Raw genomic sequence first — 17,182 nt, 5'->3', positions numbered from 1 at the left:
ATCCCCGGTGCCACATATACCAGAGTAACGTGCAGATTCTCCCTGCTCCTCTCTCTCATTAATGAATAAATAAGATCTTTAGAACAAAAGAAAAATATCTCTGAAGATGGGTAGGTTGCACCATGGAAGAAATTAGAGTTTCTAAATTTCTAAATTGTAGGTCCTGAGTCCAATCCCAAGCACTGCATATGCTAGAGTGCTGCTTCTGTGCCCCTCTACCCCTTTCTGTAGTTCATGAAATTAAAAATAATTAAAAAGCTATATTTTACCCACATCAGTCCGTTCTCCAGCAAGTTTACTAATGTGTTAACTCAAACTTCTTTCTCAAGCTGTTTTTATTCAGGATTTGTATCATAACTCTCTAAAGAGAAAATTGGTTTAAAGGTCATTTTTATGAAAATTTTTATGGAAATTAAGATACTTTCAAGTTGTAAAATAAAACATATTATTACATAGATTTATTACAACTCCCTGTGGGTTCAGAAATAAATAGCTCTGCCAAGACCATACTGCAAAGCGCAAGGACCAGCAGAAGGATCCTGGTTCTGGCCCCCAGCTCCCCACCTGCAGGAAAGGTACTTCACAAGCACTGAAGCAGGTCTGCAGGTATCTGTCTTTCTCTCCCCCTGTCTTCCCCTCCTCTCTCCATTTCTATCTGTCCTATCCAACAACAACAACATCAATAACTACAACAATGTTAAACAAGGGCAACAAAAAAGGGAAAATAAATTAATTCATTAAAAAAACCATACTTTAAAATTTTCTACTTATAGAGTCTAATCTAAGGTCAAGGGGCAAGAAAGGGTTTTTCCTCTACTACATTTTTCGATATTTCCTAGATTTTGAATTACATATGTATGTAGTTTTATTCAAATGTGTAAGTTCTACTAAAGTGTATGTATCATTTACATAAGCAAAGTATGTATACTCTTGTTCTCTTCAGATTGTATAAATATTTTGCATCTTAAGTAAGCAAAGTATCAGAATATTTTAAATTATAAAAAAATAAAGGCTGCCACTGTCTGGGAGGTTGTGCAGTGGATAAAGCTTTGGAGTTCTTAGGTGTGAGGTCTCAAGTTTGGTCTCCGGAATCAGATGTGTCAGAGTGATGCTGTCTCCTTCTTCCTCTCCCCTATTTCTCTCATAAATAAATCTTTAGAAACAAAAGTAAAACCTGAATGGTGTTGAAAGAGAATGCGGAAGCCCAAAATACTCAGATTTTTTAGTTATTTGCAATAAACCTTGTAGCATTTTAGGAAAAGTGGGTTGCATAACAGTAAGCATTATAATAACTGTCGCTAGTCACTTTGATTTAGATATCTTAGTTTTTCCTACTTTTGTCCTTTCCACTTTCCCTACCCTTGTTTTAGCCTGCAGTAGTGTAAGTGACAGTGCAAATGATATATTAATCCCTTGCCTGCGGTGGTCTTAGATTGCAGAGGAGCATCAGCAGGTAGACTTGAAGCTAGGAATTCGGATTTCCAAACCATTACTTCTTAGCAAACCCCTCCTGGCACAGACACAGAGAGCCTAAACATTCAAGTTATTTCTTATTCTCAATGGAGTATATTTTCTATATGTCCTGAAATATTTTTACTTGGTCAAGAATAATGAAATAACATTTTTAATATAAAGTAATCTTTAAAAAGTCTTTTTTCTTTTTTTTGGTAAGAGAGAAAGAAATAGAGATGGAAAGGGGAGATAGAGTGGAAAAAGAAAGTGAGACACATTAAGATAGTGTTTCACTGCTTGTGAAGCTTCTGCCTGCAAGTGGGGATCAAGGGCTTGAACATTGGTCCTCTCACACTATACATGTACACTCACAAAATGACCTTTAAAAAAAGATGAATATATCGATGTATTTTAGTACAACAGTTTTATACTACATAATTCTACTATTGCCAACAGATGTTTTCTCCTTTTAACTTTAAAATGAAAAAAATGGGGTCCAGGAGGTGGTGTAACCAGTGGAGTGAACATGTAACAATTCGCAAGGACTAAGGTTCAAGCCCAGGATACAACCAGCTGAGGAGAAGCTTCACAAGTGGTGAGGTAGCACTGCAGATGTCTCTCTGTGTCTCCCCCTCTACATCTTCTGTTCCCTCTCAATTTCTATCCAGGAAATAATAAATGAATAAAATATACAGGGGGCCAGCAGTGGTGCATCTGTTTAAGCACAGAAATTTCAGTGCATAAGGAATCAGGTTCAAGTCCCTGGTCCCCAGCTGCAGGGGGTAGGGGAAGCTTCACAAGTGGTAAAGCAAGGCTGCAGGTGTTTCTCTGTCTCTCTCCTTTTCTAACTCCTCCTCTCCTCCCAATTTCTCTGTCTCGGTCCAATAATAAATAAATATATTAATATATATAAAAGAAAATTGACTTTAAAAATTTTTTAAAATGAAATAGAAAAAGTGGGAGAAAGATCATGTGAAAAACATCACAGTACCTGCCATCATGCCTGGTGCTCCCATGTTGTGTTAGGGCTCAACACCAAGTCTGCAAGCATGGTGATGTGACGTGCACTCTACTGGGGGAGCAAGCTCTGGACCCCTTCGTTTATTTATCTTTATGGATAGAGCACCACTCAGAACTTCTGTATGCTGGGGATCAAACTTGGGGCCTCCTGCATGTGCAGTATGCAATTTACCAATAAGCTATCTCTCAGTTCAATGCTTACAATTTTGAGATAGAGACCTAAGCACAGATCTACTATCCACTGAACTTGGCTTGCTGTATCTGTGTTGCTGTTCAGTGGTGCCAGGAATCAAGCCCAGGGACTCCCATATGTAAGGCATGTGCAGAGTGACTCTTCGAACAGTTGTTAAGTGATTCTACTAAATAAATCTTACCTGCAGTGTCCTGAGAGGTGGTACAGTGAATAAGACATTGGACTCTAAAGCATGAAGTTCTCAGTTTAATCTCTGGCATTGCATAGGTCACAGTGATGCTCTGGTTCTTCCCTTACTCCTTCTCATTAATAAATAAATCTTTTTTTTTCCTTTCCATTTTGTTGACCTTGTTGTTTTATAATTATTGTGGTTATTATTATTGTTGTTATTGCTGTCATTGTTTGTGGACAGGACAGACAGAAATCGAGAGAGGAGGGGAAGATAGAGAGAGGGAGAGAAAGATAAGACATCTGCAGACCTGCTTCAGCACTTATGAATCGACCCCCTGCAGGTGGGGAGCCAGGGGCTCAACCCAGGTTCCCTACACCAGTCCTTGTGATTTGCACCACCTGCACTCAACCTCCTGCACTACCACCTGACCCCCACCTTTCTTTCTTTCTTTCTTTCTTTCTTTCTTTCTTTCTTTCTTTCTTTCTGTCTGTCTTTCTTTCTCTCTTTCTTTCTTTCTTTCTTTCATTTAAATGTATATATATATTACCTGCAGTCTTTTGGCATTTTGCTGTTGACACCTGTCTTTCTCTATAATCTTCTGGTAAAGCCTACCTCGAAGCACATGCAGAGCAATTTCTTTGTTTTTTATCTGGGAGCATTGTTGCTGGCATTCAACTACAAGCCCTGGAAAATTACCAAGACCAAAGACAGATGGGACTTCCCACAAGGCAAACTTAAACAGAAGCAAGATGTTTAAGACAAGGAAACATGAATCAGGAAATTACTACAAAAGATTAAGAACATTTTAGATTTAACAGGCTTTAGAAATGATACCTAAGGGAGCCAGAAGGTAGCACAGTGGGCTAAGCCCACATGGCACAAAGAGCAAGGACCGTTTAGGATCCTGGTTCAAGCCCCCTGGTCCCCACCTGCAGAGGAGTCGATTTACAGGTAGTAAAGCAGGTCTGCAGGTGTCTCTCTGTCTCTATTCCTCTCTATCTCCCCCTTCTCTCTCAATTTCTCTCTGTCGCTATCCTATAACAAATAAAAAAAAAGATACATAGATTGCTTTATGGAAAACTGGGAATTGTTATGCAAGTACATACATAACTTTTTTATTCATAAAAGAGAATGAGAGCATCATTATGGTACATGCAATGCCAGGAATCAAACTCAGGACCAGAAGGCGGCTCAGGGGGTAAAGCACATGCTTTACGTAGCATGTGGCTGGGGGTCTGATCCTCCACACTGCAAGTGCACACCACAGGCAGGCAATGGGAGGGACTCCGTGCATAGAGGAGCAGTGCTTTGCATGTCTCCCTCTCTTAAAGGATACAGAATGGAGACTGGCGGGGAGGCTTCTCAGCTGTCCCATGCAGGTGCAAGGTTCTGGGTGGGATTGATCCCCAGGCACGGCACAATATTTGAGAAAAATTTTTTAAAAGTCTTCGTGTTACTTAAAAGATGTACAAGATGTTAAGATGTTAAGAGAACAATATTACCATGATTTTTTTCAAAAAAGCCAATCTGCAGCCCTGGAGGCTGGCACAATGGTTGGAGTTTTGGACTCAAGCATGAGGTCCTGAATTCTACCACCAGCATCACATGTTACAGACTGATGCTACAGTGTTTTCTCTCTCTCTATCTCTCTCTCTTTCTCCTCCCTTTCTCCCTCACTAATTAATAAATCTTTTAAAAGAGCTCCAGCATATGTAGAAACAGGGTTCAGACAGACCTAGGATCGCGCACATGCAAATCCAGACCTCTTACCACTGAACCACCTCCCAGCTTGCATTAACTGGATCTTTAAAAGATTTTAATTATTTATATGTGTACATGTATTTTACAAACTTTTTTGAAAAAATATGGTACACTTCATGAATTTGTGTGTAATCCTTGAGCAGGGGCCATGCTAATCTTCTCTGTATCATGCCAATTTCAGTATATGTACTACCAAAGCTAGGACTATATTATAATCTTATTTAAAAAGTGTTAAGAGACGGAGACAGTTGGAGTCGGGTGGTGGCACAGCGGGTTAAGCGCACATGGCGCAAAGCTCAAGGACCGGAGGAAAGATCGCGGTTCGTGGTTCGAGCTCCTGGCTCCCCACCTGCAGGGGAGTCCCTTTACAGGTGGTGAAGCAAGTCTGCAGGTGTCTGTCTTTCTCTCCCCCTCTCTGTCTTCCCCTCCTCTCTCCATTTCTCTCTGTCCTATCCAACAACAACGACATTAATAACCACAACAATGTTAAGCAACAAGGGAAACCAAAAGGAAAAATAAATAAAAATTTAAAAAGAGTGGAAAAGAATAGAAAAGAAAAAAAAGAAAGGTAGACAATGAGACCTTGGTGACAACAACACCAAAAAAATAAAATAACCTATTTATACTCTAGAATTGCAAAATGGCTAGGGCAGTGGATCTGTAGGCATTAAGTCCTGAATTCAATCCCCAGCATTGCATGTGCCATAGTCATGCTCTGCTTCTCTTTTTTGTATTAATAAGTAACATTTTTTTCTTTTTTTTTTAATTTCCTTTTTTTTTAAAACCACAGTTCCTGTCCGGTTCCTACCCAGCTCCAAGATTGGCTCCTGCCTGGCTCTGCCCAGCTCCTATTGCAGCTCCCACCTGCCAGTGCCCTGGCCGCCCTGTTGTGCGCAGGCGTACTGCAGTCCCCCCAGGACTGTCCTCGCAGACACAAGAGCCCCAGGCGCCCCCCGCCCATCCCCCATGGCACAAGGAGCCCAGCCAGGCCCAGGCCTCCTGAAAGGGGTGGCGGGGGCGCTGGGAGTGGCCTCCCTGGACCAGCAGTTTGCAAAGTGCCAGACCCTCAGCCCAGACCCAACCAGCAGCCTGGCAAACAGCTCAACAGGGGTTCCAGCCAGCCAGCATGGGGCACAGCTCTGAAATGCATGTCTCTTCGAGAGAGACAGATGCAGAAAAAACACTCCAGTTCTAGAAGTGTGAGGAGACCCCCCAACCTGGACCCACACCCTGTGCCCAGGCCTTCACCTTAGTCTGGGAGCCCGGCTCGCCATGTTGCCCCAGGCCAAACTCCAGGTTCAGGATTCCAAACAGCAGTCCCCCGAGGACCTCGTCGTGGGCCACACCAAGGAAGGACAGCGGGCGCACATTTCGATGGGCGGGCGTGTGGAAAGTTCTCTGGGCCTGGCCACTCCCGAAGCCAAGGCAGGCTGGTGGGTTCCACCGGGGTCCCCTCCTGCCTGGGCGGTTGGGGTGGGCGGGAGGCTCACTGCCCGGCCTCGAGCTGCCCGGGCGGGTCCTCACCCTCAGGGCGCTCGGAGCCGCAGACATGGACATGCTGGGCAAGGCCCTGGGACCCCAGGACCCCTCTCCTGGCTGGAAGGAAAGGGAAGGCCAGCTGCCCAGACTCTCAGACGGGGTCCCTGTGCTTGTGCTCCTGGAAGCCGAAAACAGCGGGATCTGGGGCGCGCAGCCACCCTTCCAGGGTGTCCCTGCCCGGGGTGTGGGGTCTGGGGGCTCGCGCACACCTCCCCCGGGTGCGCCCCTGCCAGGGGTGCGCATGGCCCTTATCCGGGGACTGCCCCGCTCAAGGCCGCTGGGTCCTGGTGGTTGCGGAGGGGGGCGCGCAGCCACCTCTTCGGGGTGCGCCTGACCCGGGGTAAGGGGTCCAGCGGCGCTGGTGCCTCTGTGGCTGTACCCCGACTTCTCCCCTCCCCCCACCCAGCACCTTCCTGGGCGGGCGCGACACCCTAGCCTTCCAGGACGGGTGGCACCGGGGGCCACTTACTTGGAATTGGAGGAATGGCAGTAGATGGGCCAAGCACGATGGACATGGCCGCTGCTGTCCAGCACAGCACCGTCGTGACTCCCCAGCAGTACTTCCACGCCGGGAGCCTCCGCACAGTCGTGGCCTGGCGCCCAAGTCTCAGACCCGGGCCCCAGCGCTGGGGCCTATGGATGCGACGCAACTCAACGCAATGCAGCGTGGGGGTGACGTGACGCGACACAAAGCGGCGTGGGGTGTCGTGACGTGACGCAACGCAATGCGCGTGGGGGTGACATGACGTGACGCGACGCTAAGCAATGCGGCGTGGGGGCGACGGGGCCTCAGGGCGCGGGCTGCAGGGCTCCATGGCGCTGAGCTGGACTCAGCTGGGAAAAAGAGAAGAAGGGAAGATGGGGAGAGAAAGATAGACACCTGCAGACCTGCTTCACCTACTGTGAGGCCAGGCCCCTGCAGGTGGGGAGCTGGGGGCTCGAACCAGGATCCTTAGGCTGTGCGACCTGCGATAAACCCACTGCGCTACCTCCGAACTCCCTTTTTTTTAATGTTTTATTTATAAAAAGGAAACATTGAGTAAACCATAGGATAAGAGGGGTACAACTTCCAACAACGACAACAACAATAATAACTACAACAATAAATCAACAAGGGCAACAAAAGGGAATAAATAAATAAAATAAAATATTTTTTTAAAAAAGAGGGGTACAACTCCACACAATTACCACTACCAGAACTCTGTATCCCATCCCCTCCCCTGATAGCTTTCTTGTTTTTTAACTCTGGGAGTATGGACCCAAGGTCATCGTGGGATGCAGAAGACGGAAGGTCTGGCTTCTGCAATTGCTTCCCCGCTGAACATGGGCGTTGACTGGTTGATCCATACTCCCAGCCTGTCTCTCCCTTGTCCTAGTGGGCAAGGGCTCTGGGGAAGCAGAGCTCCAGGACACATTGGTGGTGTTGTCTGTCCAGGGAAGTCTGGTCAGCATTATGCTAGCATCTGGAACCTGGTGGTTGAAAAGAGTTAACATACAAAGCCGAACAAATTGTTGACCAATCATGGACCTAAGCTGGAATAGTACAGATAAAGTGTTGAGGGGATTCTTAAGAAATTATTTAATAATTTAGGCACAGGTGGTGGTGATCTCAGTTGAGCATGCACATAACCATGACTAAGAACCCAGGTTCAAGGCCCCAGTGCCTACCTGCTAGGGGGTGGGGTTAAGTTTGACAAGCAAGCAGAGCTGTACGTGTCTTTCTCTCCATTATCTCCCTTCCTTGTATGAATTGCCTTGTCCTATCAAATCAAAATTTAATTGTAAATACAAATTCCTTAAAAATAATCTAAGCGAAGTCAGGAGGTAGCACAGTGGGTTAAGTACACCAGCTCTCAAACTGCAGAGGGTTTCCTTCACAGGCAGTGAAGCAGGTCTGCAGGTGTCTATCTTTCTCTCCCCCTCTCTGTTTTCTCCTCCTCTCTCCATTTCTGTCCTATCCAACTACAAGGACATCAATAAGAACAATAATAACTACAACAATAAAATAACAAGGGCAACAAAAGGGAAAATAAATATTTTAAAAATTTAAAAATATTTTTATCTTTATTTATTGGATAGTAACAGCAGAAATCAAAAGGGAAAGGGGAAGTAAAGAGGGAGAAGAGAGAGAGAGAGAGAGACCTGCAGCACTGCTTCACCATTCACAAAGCTTTTCCTCTGCAGGTGTGGGTGGGACTCAAATCCAAAATAAATTTTAAGAATCTAACTCAACTCATTTTGTGTTGATGGTGTTAGGGTTTAGAGACAGACTTAAGTTTGAATAAAATTTAGACACAGGTTGTAAAGTTCAAAATCTCAGAGCCAGAAAAAGAAATAGGGCTTTGCCCAGACCCATCCCTGCTACCTGCACGATGAGACTGGCTGAAAGAAGAACAAAGCAGTAGTAATATAATATACCTTTGGAATATATATCCCTTGGAATATAATATCCCTTTGGAATATATATCCCTTTGGAATATAACATTTTAAAAATAGGCCTACTAGCTATCTTCAAAACAGAGACCCCAAATCTTCATCTGCAATATTCCAGCCTTTAAGTTCATGATTGGTCAACAATTTGTTTGGCTTTATATGTCAACTCTTTTTTTAGCCACCAGGTTTCAGATGCTACCAAGATGCCTACTGGATTTCCCTGAACAGAAGACTCCACCAATGTGTCCTGGAGCCCCACTTCCCCAGAGCTCTGCCTCACTAGGGAACGAGAAAGACAGACTGAGAGTATGGATCCACCTGTAAACAACCATGTTCAGCATGGAAGCAGTTACAGAAGCCAGACCTTCTACCTCTGCACACCATAATGTCCCTGAGTCCATACTCCCAGAGGGTTAAAGAATATAAAAGCCATTGGGAGGGGATGGGATACTGAGTTCTGGTGGTGGGAATTATACCCCTCTTATCCTATGGCCTTGTCAATGTTTCCATTTTATAAATAAACCTTTAAAAAAGAATAGCATATATAGAGAGTTGTATGCAAAAAAATCAGTGGAAGCTTCTTTAAAAGCAAAAAAATGGGGGCAGGTGGTGGTGCACCTGGTTAAGTGCATACATCATAGTGCACAAGGACCTGGGTTCAAGCCCCTGGCCCCCTACCTGCAGGGGGAAAACTTCACAAGTGGTGAAATATAGCTACAGGTGTCTGTATCTCTTTCCCTTTCTATATGCTCCTCCCTTATCAATTTCTCTTTCTATCTAATCAATCAGTCAATCCAGACATAGATAATTAAAAAAAAGAGGCATCACATGCAGAGAAACTCCCCTCTCCCTCTAAGCTGAGGGGAGACATTTGCAGAGTTTCTTCTGCCCTAAACAAAGTGCTGGGTGAAGATTTTGCCTCTTATTTTGTATTTCCTCTCACCTATAAAGGAATGCAAATGGGAGGATGGGGTAGGTGGGGGTGCACTGGGTTTAGTGCACATAGTATAAAAGCACAAAGACCCATGCAAGGATCTTGGTGGGAGGCCCTGGCTCCTCACCTGCAGAGGGAAACTTCACAAGCAGAGAAACAGGTCTCTATCCCTCTCTATATACCCCCTCCCCTCTCAGTTTCTCTCTGTCTTAGCCAAAATAAATAAATAAATGAATCAATAAATATATGGCTGCCAGCACCAGTGGATTCATAGTGCTGGCCCTGAAACCTGGTGATAAGCCCAAAAGCAAGTAAGAAAGAAAGAAAGAAAAATAAACAAAGAAAGAAAAGCCAAGAGAAAAAAGGGGGGAGTCAGGCAGTGGTATACTTGGTTAAACACACAACAATGCACAGGGACATGGATTCAAGCCCCTGATCCTCACTGCAGGAGGAAAGCTTCAAAAGTGACTAAGCAGGGCTGCAAGTGTCTCTGTCTCTCCCTCCCTCTCTCTCCCCCTTCCATCACATCTCAAGTTCTGGCTGTCTCTATCCAATAAATAAAGATAGTTTAAAAAGAAAAGAAAATTAAAGAAAGGAAAAAGTTAAGCTACTAAAAACAGGCTTTCCAGAAGCAGTTTGTTTCCACTCATGTGCTCTGTAACAGGGGACCTCAAAAAAGAGCTTTCTTATTTCAAATGCCAATTTGATGTAGACTTCTGTCATGTAAATTAATTTTTCTATTATTATATTTATTTATTTAATGGATAGAAACAGCCATAAATTCAGAGGGAAGGTAGGTGATAGGGAGAGAGACAGAGACACCTGCAACACGGCTTCACCACTCAAAAAGTTTTCCCCTTGCAGATGGGGGCCAGGGGCTTGAACTTGGATCCTTGTGCACTGTAACATGTGTGCTCAACCAGGTGTACCACAATCAGGACCCCAGGACTATTTAAAATAGTATCTTGCCAAAAAGCAGTTAGCAGTCACACTCCAACGAGACTGTTCTAGCATCAGGAAACACTTGTAAACACCCCACACCCCACACACACACATGCACAGACAGGCTCCAGGGGGCAGAGGAAGCCAGTCTGACCTGGGAGTGAAGTGGGCAGGGCATACATGTGGCCCTGGATCCTTCCACCTCAGTGGGCCCCCTCCCCTCCTCTTTCAACCTTCTCAGTTCAGATGACAGATTTACAAGCAAGATAAAGGGACCAAGCCAAGAAGGAAAGGAAGATAATAGAATATTAACAGGGGTTGGGCTGTAGCACAGTGGGTTAAGCACAGGTGGTGCAAAGCACAAGGATCAGCCTAAGGATACCGGCTAGAGCCCCCAAATTTGATTCCTTAATAAACCAGGCCCCAAAATTTGATTCCTTAATAAATCAAAGATACAGTAAGCACATTCAGTAATATTACCTTAATATCATGGACTTCATATCCTACCCTGTGGTCAGTGACACTATTCTGGGTGAAATTGTAGGTCTGGATTCTTTCTGACTAGGTTCTTGTTCCAACCTGTGCAGAGATAGAAAGGAATTCACATTTTAATATAATTACTATCTTTACTACAATGGAAAAGGCACCACAAATTCTTTTCTAAGGATTTCTATTTCTGAACGTCAGGCACATACAATTGACAAAGAGCAAGAGTGGAAGGAATTTAATTGTTTAAGACTCTTGTTATCTCAGGTTTACTTATGGAGTAAGAGTGTTTCTTTTTCTTTTTTTTTTCTTCCTGAACTACAAATCCACTGCTCCTGCAGGCCATCACCCCTCCCCCCGCCTTTTGTTGTTCTTTTTGTTTATCATTGTTGCTGGATAGGACAGAGAATTTGAGGGTGGGGCGGAGACAATGAGTGGGAGAGAAAGACAGACACCTGCAGACCTGCTTCACCACTTGTGAAGTGACATCCCTGCAGGTGGGGAGCTCAAACTGGGATCCCAACCCCTATCCTTGAGCTTTGTGCCATGTGTGATTAACCCGCTCGCTGCACTACCACCCAGCACCCAATAGTGCTTCTTCAGTAGTTCCAATTCCAATCAAAGCCAAATTATCAGTGGTACTGGGAGGAAGAGGTAGAGTGGATAAAGTATAGGATTCTCAGGCATGAGGTCCCAAGTTCAATTCCTGGTGCCACATATACCAGAGTAACGTGCAGATCCTCCCTGCTCCTCTATCTCTCATTAATGAATAAATAAGATCTTTAGAACAAAACAAAAGAAAAATATCTCTGAAGATGGGTAGGGTGCACCATGGAAGAAATTAGAGCTTCTAAATTTTAGGTCCTGAGTCCAATCCCAAGCACTGCATATGCTAGAGTGCTGCTTCTGGGCCCCTCTACCACCTTCTGTAATTCATGAAATTAAAATAATTAAAAAACTATATTTTACCCTCATCAGTCCGTTCTCCAGCAAGTTTACTAATGTGTTAACTCAAATTTCTTCCTCAAGCTATTTCTATTCAGGATTTGTATCATAACTGTCTAAAGAGAAAATTGGTTTAAAGGTCATTTTTATGAAATTTTTTATGGAAATTAAGATACTTCCAAGTTTTAAAATGAAATATATTATTACAAAAATTTATTACAAATCCTTATGGGTTCAGAAATAAATATCTCTGCCAAAACCATACTGCAAAGTGCAAGGACCAGCGGAAGGATCCTGGTTCTGGCCCCAGCTCCCCGGACCTGCAGGAAAGGTACTTCACAAGCAGTGAAGCATGTCTGCAGGTATCTGTCTTTCTCTCCCCCTCTGTCTTCCCCTGCTATCTCCATTTCTCTCTGTCCTATCCAACAACAACAACATCAATAACTACAACAATGTTAAACAAGGGCAACTAAAAAGGGAAAATAACTTAATTCATTTAAAAACACCATACTACTGATAGAGTCTAAGGTCGAGGGTCAGGAAAGGGTTTTCCCCCCACTTCATTTTTCTCTATTTCCTAGATTTTGAATTACATATGTATGTAGTTTTATTCAAATGTATAAGTTCTACTAAAGTGTATGTATCATTTAAATAAGCAAAGTATGTATACTCTTGTTCTCTTCAGATTGTATAAATCTTTTGCCTCTTAAGTGAGTAAAGTATCATAATATTTTAAATTATAAAAAAGTAAAGGCTGCTAGGAGTCGGGCTGTAGCGCAGCAGGTTAAGCGCAGGTGGCGCAAAGCACAAGGACCGGCATAAGGATCCCGGTTCGAACCCCGCCTCCCCACCTGCAGGGGAGTCGCTTCACAGGCGGTGAAGCAGATCTCCAGGTGTCTATCTCTCCTCCTCTCTCCATTTCTCTCTGTCCTATCCAACAACGACAACAACAATAATAACTACAACAATAAAACAACAATGGCAACAAAAGGGAATAAATAAATAAAATAAATATAAAAAATAAAAATAAAGGCTGCCACTGTCTGGGAGGTTGTGCAGTGGATAAAGCTTTGGGGTTCTTAGGTGTGAGGTCTCAAGATTGATCTCCTGCATCAGATGTGTCAGAGTGATGCTGCGGTTCTCCTTCTTCCTCTCCCCTATCTCTCTCATTAATAAATAAATCTTTACAAACAAAAGTAAAACCTGAATGGGGTTGAAAGAGAATTTTGGAGTTGGAAGCCCAAAATAGCCATGTTTTTGAGTTATTTGCAGTAAACCTTGTAGCATTTTAGGAAAAGTGGGCTGCATAACAGTAAGCATTATAATAACTGTCACAAGTCACTTTGATTTAGATATCTTAGTTTTCCCTACTTTTGGCCTTTCCACTTTCCCTACGCTTGTTTTAGCCTGCCGTAGTGTAAGTGACAGTGCAAATAATATATTTATCCCTTGCCTGCGATGGTCTCAGATTGCAGAGGAGCATCAGTAGGTAGACTTGAAGATAGGAATTTGCATTTAAAAACCACTACTTCTTAGCAAACCCCTTCTGGCACACACACAAAGAGCCTAAACATTCAAGTTATTTCTTATTCACAGCGGAGTATATTTTCTATATGTCCTGAGATTTTTACTTGGTCAAGAATAATGAAAAAACATTTTTAATATAAAGAAACCTTTTAAAAAGTTTTTTTTCTTTTTGCTTGGTAAGAAAGAAAGAAATGGAGATGGAAAGGGGAGATAGAGTGGCAAAAGAAAGTGAGACGCATTAAGATACTGTTTCACTGCTTGTGAAGCTTCCACCTGCAAGTGGGGATCAGGGGCTTGAACCTTGGTCCTCTCACACTATAACATGTGCACTCACAAAGTGACCTTTACAAAAAGATGTTTCATACTTACACCAGAGTTTCATACTTACACCAGAGTTTCATACTTACATAATTCTACTGTTGTCAACAGTTGTTTTCTCCTTTTAAATTTAAAAATGAAAAAATGGGGTCCAGGAGGTGGTGTAACCAGTGGAGTGCACATGTTACAATGCACAAGGACTAAGGTTCAAGCCCAAGATACAACCAGCTGAGGAGAAGCTTCACAAGTGGTGAGGTAGCACTGCAGGTGTCTCTCTTTGTCTCCCCTTCTAGATCTTCTGTTCCCTCTCAATTTCTATCCAGGAAATAATAAATGAATAAAATATACAGGGGGCCAGCAGTGGTGCATCTGGTTAAGCACACAAATTACAGTGCATAAGGAACCAGGTTCAAGCCCTTGGTCCTAAGCTGCAGGGGGTAGGGGAAGCTTCACAAGTGGTAAAGCAAGGCTGTAGGTGGTTCTCTGTCTCTCTCCTGTTCTATCTCCCCCTCCCCTCCCTATTTTTCTGTCTCTGTCCAATAATAAATAAATATATTCATATATATAAATGAAAATTGACTTTAAAATTTTTAAAAATGAAATAGAAAAAGTGGGATAAAGAGCATGTGAGAAACATCACAGTACCTGCCATCATGCCTGGTGCTCCCATGTTGTGTTAGGGCTCAACACCAGGTCTGCAAGCATGGTGATGTGATGTGCACTCTACTGGGGGAGCAAGCTCTGGACCCCTTCGTTTATTTATTTTTATGGATAGAGCACCACTCAGAACTTCTGTATGCTGGGGATCAATCTTGGGGCCTTATGAATGTGCAGTATGCAATTTACCAATAAGCTACCTCTCAGTTCAATGCTTATGATTTTGAGATAGAGACCTAAGCATAGATCTACCATCCACTGAACTTGGCTTGCTGTGTCTGTGTTGCTGTTCAGTGGTGCCAGGAATCAATCTGAGGGACTCCCATATGTAAGGCATGTGCAGAATGACTCTTCGAACAGTTGTTAAGTTATTCTACTAAATAAATCTTATCTGCAGTGTCCTGACAGGTGGTGCAGTGAATAAGACATTGGACTCTCAAGCATGAAGTTCTGAGTTTAATCTCTGGCATTCCATAGGTCACAGTGATGCTCTAGTTCTTCCCTCACACCTTCTCATTAATAAATAAATCTTTTTTTTCCCTTTCCATTTTGTTGCCCTTGTTGTTTTAGCATTATTATGGTTATTATTATTGTTATTGATGTCATTGTGGATAGGACAGACAGAAATCGAGAGAGGAGGGGAAGATAGAGGGTGAGAGAAAGTTAAGACATCTGCAAACCTGATTCACCACTTATGAAGAGACAACCTGCAGGTGGGGAGCCACGAACTCAACCCAGGTTCCTTGCACCAATCCTTGTGATTTGCACCACCTGCACTCAACCTCCTGCACTACCACCTGACCCCCACCTTTCTTTTTTTTCTTTTATTTAATATATATATATATATATATATATATATATATATATATATATATATATATATATTACCTGCATTCTTCTGGTATTTTGCTGTCGACACGTCTTTCTCTATAATCTTCTGGTAAAGCCTATCTCGAAACACATGCAGAACGTATTTCTTTGTTTTTTTTATCTGGGAGCATCCTTGCTGGCATTCAACTACAAGCCCTGGAAAATTACCAAGACCAAAGACAGATGGGAGTTCCCACAAGGCAAACCAAACAGAACCAAGATATTTACGACAAGCAAACATGAATCAGGAAATTAATACAAAAGGTTAAGAACATTTTAGATTTAACAGGCTTTAGAAATGATACCTAAGGGAGCCAGAAGGTAGCACAGTGGGCTAAGCCCACATGGCACAAAGAGCAAGGACCGTTTAGGATCCTGGTTCAAGCCCCCTGCTCCCCACCTGCAGTGGAGTCACTTCACAGGTAGTAAAGCAGGTCTGCAGGTGTCTCTCTGTCTCTATTCCTCTCTATCTCCCCCTTCTCTCTCAATTTCTCTTTGTCGCTATCCAATAACAACAAAAAAAAGAAAGAAAAGAAATGATACATAGATTGGTATATGGAAAACTGGAAATTGTTCTGCAAATACAAACTATTGTATTTAATGTGGAATGTAAAACATTAATTCCCCAATAAAGAAATTAAAAAGAAAAAGAGAGAAAGAAAGGAAGAAATGATACCTAGCTTAAGATGTAATAACTGTTGACTCACCTGTAAAGAAGGAAGCTTCACAGGCGGTTAAGCAGTGCTGTTGGTGTCTTTCTCTCTACCTCCCCCTACGATCTCAGTTTCTCTGTCTTTATTCAATAAACAAGTAAAGTAAAATAAATCTTGAAAAAATACTTGTAAATGGTTGCTCTGATACTGATATCTTGAGGTGTTTCCTATATGAAGGCTGAATGTAGCAACACCTATTGATGAGGATGATTCTTTCTCCAAGTTCTGCCTCCCAATCCCACCCCAGCACATTCATTTACTTTCAAAGATCAACATACAGCAGGGTATTGTGACCCAAATGTAGATACACACGTTGTCTGTCTCAAGGAGAACTAAGTCAGCTTGACCCACTTCAATCATCAATACAGAGATGTTGAAAATAACATGTTTATATAGAGAGACCAATGCAAAGAAGCTACCCAGTGTCTTAAAAAAATTATAGTGACTGTTCTTTCCTTTGCCTTGGTTCTAAATTTGTTGAATTTGGATTTTAAATGGGCCTGGCCTACTGTTGAGTCCAGTTACCCGCCTGAATCTAGGCGCAGGTTGTCTGTTTCTTAAAAAGAAAACATAGCATAGCATGTGGCTGGGGGTCTGATCCTCCACACTGCAAGTGAAAACACAGGCAGGCAATGGGCGGGACTCCTTGCATAGAGGAGCAGTGCTTTGCATGTCTCCCTCTCTTAAAGGATACAGAATGGAGACTGGCAGGGAGGCCTCTCAGCTGTCCCATGCAGGTGCAAGGTTCTGGGTGGGATTGATCCCCAGGCACACTATTTGAGAAAAAAATTTAAAAAGACTTTGTATTATTTAAAAGATTTACAGTTAAGAGAACAATATTACCATGATTTTATTTAAAAAAGCCAATTTGCAGTCCTGGAGGCTGGCAGAGTGGTTGGAGTTTTGGACTCAAGCATGAGGTCCTGAATTCTACCTCCAGCATCACATGTTCCAGACTGATGCTATAGTGTTTTTCCTCTCTCTCTCTCTCTCTCTCTCTCTCTCTCTCTCTCTCTCCTCCCTTTCTCCCTCACTGATTAATAAATCTTTTAAAAGAGCTTCAGCATATGTAGAACCAAAGTTCAGACAGACCTGGGATCCCACACATACAAATCCAGATCTCTTGCCACTGAACCGCCTCCCAGGTTGCATTAACTGGCTCTTTAAAAGATTATAATTATTTATATGTGTGTACATATATTTTATAATCCTTTTTTTGA

The 17,182-nt window shown here is 42.9% G+C and overlaps 1 non-coding gene across 1 annotated transcript; it reads right to left on the bottom strand.

The window, feature by feature from the left end:
- Positions 1-4,696: 4,696 nt before the first annotated feature.
- LOC132536117 (U6 spliceosomal RNA) lies at positions 4,697-4,803 on the bottom strand. Its single transcript, XR_009547790.1, has one exon. It is a non-coding gene; the product is annotated as a U6 spliceosomal RNA (small nuclear RNA).
- Positions 4,804-17,182: the final 12,379 nt, after the last annotated feature.

This window comes from Erinaceus europaeus, assembly GCF_950295315.1.
Source record: "Erinaceus europaeus chromosome 6 unlocalized genomic scaffold, mEriEur2.1 SUPER_6_unloc_10, whole genome shotgun sequence".
NCBI classification, from domain to species: domain Eukaryota; kingdom Metazoa; phylum Chordata; class Mammalia; order Eulipotyphla; family Erinaceidae; genus Erinaceus; species Erinaceus europaeus.
This window is presented reverse-complemented; position numbering and strand designations above follow the sequence as displayed.